This window comes from Procambarus clarkii, chromosome 60, assembly GCF_040958095.1.
Source record: "Procambarus clarkii isolate CNS0578487 chromosome 60, FALCON_Pclarkii_2.0, whole genome shotgun sequence".
NCBI classification, from domain to species: Eukaryota; Metazoa; Arthropoda; class Malacostraca; order Decapoda; family Cambaridae; genus Procambarus; species Procambarus clarkii.
Window position 1 is genome coordinate 3533232 of NC_091209.1, and position 7527 is coordinate 3540758.

Here is a 7527-nt window from a genome sequence, read left to right on the forward strand (position 1 = left end):
ATATAGCTAATAAAGCCAAGACTGAACCAAAGGTACTACACAGTCACATCAGGAGGAAGACAACAGTGAAGGAACAGGTGATGAAACTTAGGGTGGGCGATGACAGGTACACAGAGAATGACAAAGAGGTGTGTGAAGAACTCAACAAAAGGTTCCAAGAGGTCTTTACAATAGAACAGGGAGAAGTCACGGCGCTAGGAGAGGTGGCAGCAAACCAGGTGACCTTGGAAAGGTTCGAAATTACAAGAGATGAGGTCAAGAAGCACCTATTGGAGCTGGATGTGAGAAAAGCTGTTGGGCCGGACGGAATCTCACCATGGGTATTGAAAGAGTGTGCAGGAGCACTTTGCTTGCCACTCTCCATAGTGTATAGTAGGTCACTGGAAACGGGAGACCTACCGGAAATATGGAAGACTGCTAATGTAGTACCAATATACAAAAAGCGTGACAGACAAGAGGCACTGAACTACAGGCCAGTGTCCTTAACTTGTATACCATGCAAGGTGATGGAGAAGATTGTGAGAAAAAACCTAGTAACACATCTGGAGAGAAGAGACTTCGTGACAACCCATCAACATGGGTTCAGGGAGGGTAAATCTTGCCTTACAGGCTTGATAGAATTCTACGATCAGGTGACAAAGATTAAGCAAGAAAGAGAAGGATGGGCGGACTGCATTTTTTGGACTGTCGGAAAGCCTTTGACACAGTACCCCATAAAAGGTTGATGCATAAGCTGGAGAAACAGGCAGGAGTAGCTGGTAGGGCGCGCCAGTGGATAAGGGAGTACCTAAGCAATAGGAAGCAGAGAGTTACAGTGAGGGGTGAGACCTCAGAATGACGTGAAGTCACCAGTGGGGTCCCACAGGGCTCTGTGCTTGAACCTATCCTGTTTCTGATATACGTAAATGATCTCCCAGAGGGTATAGACTCATTCCTCTCAATGTTTGCTGACGACGCCAAAATTATGAGAAGGATTAAGACAGAGGAGGACAGCTTGAGGCTTCAAGAAGACCTGGACAAGCTGCAGGAATGGTCGAACAAATGGCTGTTAGAGTTTAACTCAAGCAAATGTAATGTAATGAAGATACGGGTAGGAAGCAGGAGACCAGATACAAGGTACCATTTGGGGGATGAAATTACTTCAAGAGTCAGAGAGAGAGAAAGACCTGGGGGTTGATATCACGCCAGACCTGTCCCCTGAAGCTCATATCAAGAGGATAACATCAGCAGCATATGCCAGGTTGGCTAACATAAGAACGGCCTTTAGAAACTTGTGTAAGGAATCTTTCAGAACAATTAATAACACATATGTCAGACCAATCCTGGAGTATGCGGCTCCAGCATAGAGTCCATATCTAGTCAAGCATAAGACTAAACCGGAAAAGATTCAAAGGTTTGCCACCAGACTAGTACCCGAGCTGAGAGGTATGAGCTACGAGGAGAGACTACGGGAATTAAACCTCACTTCATTGGAAGACAGAAGAGTTAGGGGGGACATGATCACCACATTCAAGATTCTCAAGGGAATCGGCAGGGTTGATAAAGACAGGCTATTTAACACAAGTGGAACACGCACTAGGGGACACGGGTGGAAACTGAGTGCCCAAATGAGCCACAGAGATATTAGAAAGAACTTTTTTAGTGTCAGAGTGGTTGACAAATGGAACTTTGAAGGGTTCAAAGATGACATAACATGAATTATAACAATGGGTGGACGTAAGTAAATAGTGGCAGTCATTTACAATCCTCCCCTAAATGACAGAAGACCCAGACAGGAGTTTGATAGGAACACCATGGCAACCAATAATATAATAGAGAGAGCAGCTTCAGTTGCCTGCAGGAATGGCTCAAGACCCTTAATCATGGGCGATTTCAACCATGGAAAAATAGACTGGGAGAATGGGGACCCACATGGTGGTGCAGATACATGGAGAGCTAAATTCTTGGAAGTGGCAACAAGGAACTTTCTGAGCCAGCACGTATGGGAACCATACAATGCTGGTTCATCATTGAGAGGCAATGATGAACCAGCTAGACTCGACCTGATATTCACCCCTGAATGAGTCAGAAGTAAGGGATGTCAAAGTTGAAGCCCCCATAGGGATGAGTGACCACAGTGTATTGACATTTGAGTACTTTGTAGAAGTAGGGATTACCTATCCAAGAAAGGGATCGGAAGGGAAAAGACTAAATTACCGAAGAGGAAAATATGACGAGATGAGGAACTTCCTAAGGAGAATACCAGAGGGGAATACTTAGAGATAAGACTGTACAGGATATGATGGATTATGTCACGCAGAAGTGCCAAGAAGCTGCAGACATGTTTATCCTGGTCCAAAGAGAGAAAAACGAAAAGCAACAGAAGAATCAATGATTCAAGCCGGAATGAAAGGAAGCAAAGCAACTGAGTAAAAGAACATGGAGGAACTACAGAAATAACAGAACACCAGAGAGCAGGGAGAAATACCAAAGGGCCAGAAATGAGTACCTCTGAGTGAGGAGTGAAGCAGAGAGACAGTATGAAAATGACTTCGCGAGTAACGCCAAAACTGCTCCACAACCACATCAGGAGGAAAACAGCAGTGAAGGAACAAACAAGTGATGAAACTGAGAAAAGGGAAGAACAGATACACAGAGAACGACAAGGTGTGCGAAGAACTCAACAAGAGATTCCAGAAGGTCTTCACAAAAGAACAAAGAGAAGCCCCTGCACTAAATGAGGAGGAAGCAAACTAAGCAACCTTGGAGGATTTTGATCTCACCAGTGATGAGGTCAAAAGAAATCTGTTGGAGCTGGATGTGATAAAGGCTGTTGTGCCAGATAAAATCTCACCATGGATAATAAAGAAAGGTGCAGAAGCACTAAGTGTGGGAATGGTGTTATACACCACTCTCTATGGTGTATAGCAGGTCACTGGAAACAGGAGACCTACTGGAAAGTTGGAAGACAGCTAACATAGTCCCAATATACAAGAAGGGTGACAGGCAAGAGGCACTGAACTACAGGCCAGTTTCCGTAACTTGTATACAAATCAAATCAAATCAAATGTTTATTTAGGTAAGGTACATACATACAAGAGATTTTACAAAGAGTGATGGATTTATAGATAGAGCTAGTACATACAATGCCTAAAGCCACTATTACGCAAAGCGTTTCGGGCATGAAAAACTTAAATGACTAAAGCTTAATACTAATTGAGCATAAAGAGTATAATGAAAACATGGAATGAAAACATAGCTGAAAAAGCAGCACAAATACAATATTGTCGACAAACAGCGCTCTTAAAAAAAAACAGACATTGGTTGACAATAGAGGGGTAAGGTAGGTTACAGGGAATTTATTAGGTATAGCTTCGTTTTTATGTTAAACTGGTTGAGAGAGGTACAGTCTTTAACATGGTTGGGAAGGTCATTCCACAATCTGGGTCCCTTGATTTGTAGAGCATTTCTAGTTTGATTAAGTCGTACTCTAGGAATATCTTTAGCATGGGTGGGACACGAACAAGGGGACACAGGTAGAAACTTAGCACCCAGATGAGCCACAGAGACGTTAGAAATTTTTTTTTCAGTGTCAGAGTAGTTAATAAATGGAATGCATTAGGAAGTGATGTGGTGGAGGCTGACTCCAAACACAGTTTCAAATATAAGTATGATAGAGCCCAGTAGGCTCAAAAATCTGTACACCATTTGAGTGACGGTTGAGAGGCGGGACCAAAGAGACAAAGCTCAACCCCCGCAAGCACAACTAGATGAGTACAACTAGGTGAGTACACACACACATAGTGGAGCGTGGTGAAGTGTGGTGGAGGAAGCGGAGTGGCCCTACTAATAAGAAACGAATGGAGTTTCAAGGAAATGGTTATCCCGGGCTGCGAGGGATTCAGAGACTACATAACAGGCACAATGACAATGGGAGGACCAAGAGTAGTAGTTGCAGTGATATATAACTCTCCAACAAACGACAGAAGACCCAGGCTGAGTATGAAAACAACAACATGGTAGTTAACACTATAATTGAGAGGGCAGCCTCTGCTGCCTGTAGAAATAGATCCCATCTGCTCATTATGGGGATCTCAATCACGGAAGGATAGACTGGAAGAACAAGGAACCGCATGGAGGTAAGGATACATGGAGAGCTAAACTATTGGTGGTGACGACAAGAAACGTTTTAAGCCAGCATGTCAGGGAACCCACAAGAATAAGAGGAAACGATGAACCAGCGAGACTCGACCTAGTATTCACTCTAAACGACTCCGACATAAGAGAAATCGGTTTCGAGGCCCCAGTAGGAATGAGCGACCAGAGTGTACTGAAGTAAGTAAGTGTACTGAAGTAAGGGCAAAGAGAGAGAACAGCCTATTGACATAGCTCGAGTGCATGGGGGAGTTGTGTAAAACCCTGGTTTGTGTCTCAGAGATGCTGCAGGATCCAGTGAGTTCAGTAGAACTTCGGTTTCAACTCTTTTGACTATGTCGTAGCTCAGTCAATTAAGGCAGCGTCTGGGATGCTCTCGGACACAGGTTCAAATCCTCGTCACTGCCCTTGTGGATTTGTTCATTGATGCATCGTGCTAGTGTGATTTCTGTGTGTAATGAAGTAAGGGCGAAGAGGGAGAACGGCCTATTGACATAGCTCGAGTGCATGGGGGAGTTGTGTAAAACCTTGGTTTGTGTCTCGGAGAGGGGTGCAGGATCCAGTAAGATAAGTGGAACTTCGGTTTCAACTCTTTTGACTATGTCGTAGCTCAGTCAATTAAGGCAGCGTCTGGGATGCTCTCGGGCGCAGGTTCGAATCCTCGTCACGACCCTTGTGGATTTAATCACAAACTTTATTCATAACATCTTACACAAATCTAATTTATATTTTTATATAAGTACATTTAAGTGCTACTTACTTAAGTGCTACATTTGTATGTGAAATGAGTGTTTTTTGTGTTTGTCAATGTGTACTTACCTATTTGTACTTACTTATTAGTGTCTACAGGGGAGAGAGGTCTAGCTCTTTATGCCTCGCCTCCTGGCCTTGAACCTGTTGCATATCAACTTATCTACTCTGACTTTCAAGTTCTTTGTCGAATTGGGCCTTTAAGTTGTGGATGGAGGTGGCTTCCACAACTTCCTCTTTTAGAGCATTCCATTTTTCAACTAGCCGTACAGGGTACGAGTACTTTCTTACGTCACTTCGGATCATTTGCTCTCCAGCCTCCACCTGTGTCCTCTTCTCCTTCTCTCTCTCAATCTGAAGAGACTATCCTTGTCTACCGTACCTATTCCCCCTTAGAATCTTGTAAGTTGTGATCATATCCTCTCTCTTCCTTCTATCTTCAAGGATTGTGAGATTTAGTTCCATTAGCCTATGTTCGTAGCTCAGCCCTCTTAGCTCTGGCATCAATCTTGTTACAAACCTTTGTACTTTTTATATTTTGGCTTTATGTTTCACAAGGTACAGGTTCCATACTGGTGATGAGTATTCCAGTATTGGTCGATCAACTGTTGTGTAGATTACATAGAAGTTCTGAATCAGGTTCTTAAATGATGAAGTTATATTTGCCAGCTTCGCATAAGCTGCTGATGTTATCCTGTTTATTTGTGCCTCCGGTGTTAGTGTCAGAATTGTATCCACTCCCATATCCTTTCTTCTTTATTACTATAGCTGCCTTCCCCGGATGGTGTAGATACCCTCTGGTCTAATTTACTATCTTCATTACCTTACACTTGTTGGGATTCAACTCCAGCATCCATTTGTCTGAATACTTCTGGAGTTTGTCAAGGTTCTCTTGTAACTTTCTACAGTTCTCAGCTGTTTTTAAGTTCCTCAACAGCTTTGCAAAATCTGCAAACATTGACATGTCCGAGCTTACTCCCTCGGATAGGTCGTTCACATTAATTGGGAACAGCATTGGTCTTAGGATAGACCCTTGTGGGACCCCAACTGTTACATTCCTCCAGTTTGAAACCTTCTCTCTGAGTGAGTCTCTGGTTTCTGTCCTTCAGGTACTCCCTTACCCAGATCAGTGTTTTCCCAGTTATTACAGACTGGTTCTCCGTCTTGTACAACAGACCTTCACAGGGAACAGTGTCAAATGCCTTCTGACAGTCAAGAAAATTACAGTCTACTCAGACATCGCTTGCGTATCATATTTTAGTATCCTTGTCATAACATTCAACCAAGTTTGTCAGGCACGACTTTCCATTTCAAATAAGTCAAAAAGTCGATCCTCTCAAAATGCTCCACCATTCTTGACTTGATTACTTACTCCGGCACTTTACAAGGAACACTTGTCAGTGACACTGGTCTATAGTTCAGTGCCTCCTTTACATCTCCTTTTATCAATATTGGGGCTACATTTGCCTTTCTCGAGACATTTGGGGACTGCAAATTTCAAGTGTTTTATTACAAATTTTTGACAACGGGTGACAGTGCTTCAGTAGCCTCCATCAGCAGCTATGGTGAGATTATGTTTGGCTTCATTGATTTCCATCACTTCTAGTTTCTCTGGGATTCTTTTCACCTCTTTCACAGTGACTACAATGCCATCCAGTATTTCTGTCCTTTCATTTTGCAACTTTGGTCTCCATGCAGTTTTGTAATGTAAAGACCTTCTGAAATATTTCGTTGAGTTCCTTGCGTGCCTCCATGTCATTCTCTGTGAAAGCTCTTGTTTGTTTCCTCAATCTGAGTACATAGGCTTGCACTGTTCTTTTTCTCTCTATATGGGTATTGAACTCTTTTTGTTATTCCTGAGCTTTTGCAGCAATGTCATTTTCAAATGGCCTCTCTACTTTCCGAAACCGGGTGTATTCAGTCCCTGTTGTCTTCAGTGCCTCTCTAATTCTTCTCTGTTCCGAGTTCTCTGTACTTTTTCCCGACTTATTTTTTTCCTGAGAGTGTTCTAGCATATCGTCGACAAGAACTCACCTTGGAAACTACACACCACATTCAGCGCCAACAAGCTACTGCTAGTCTTCCCGTAAGTTTCAATGCCTCCCATGCAAGTAAGTTAATGCCACCATTCGTTGAGTTAGAAGTCGATGTATTTTTTACTACTTTTGAGATCCTAGCTGACAAACTTAAATGACTCAAAATCAGTACTAAAAAGTACCTAGTTTCATCTTCACAGTTTTTCACTTTTTGCCTTAAAATTGCACTGTATCAATTGCTACCCAATCTCCCAACCTTTATGTTCCCAATTTGAACATCTTTACATTGTGATCATTGCTGTTTTCTTATATGTGCTGCCAATCTGTTGTATGGTGTTTATAAATCTTGTTTATCTGTATCTTTTGCTACCCAGTCTCCCAATCTTTATGTACCCAATCTGAACATCTTTACCATTGTGATCATTGCTGTCTTATATGTGCTGTCAATCTGCTGTATGGTGTCTATTAATCTTGTTTAAATTACTAATCAAGCTGTCAATGTAATCAATCAGAGCTTTAATATAACAATGTGCTTTAATATACTTACTTATCTCTCTCATCTCATTTTTCTCTTGTAATGTATCTTTATCATTTATCAATTCTGATT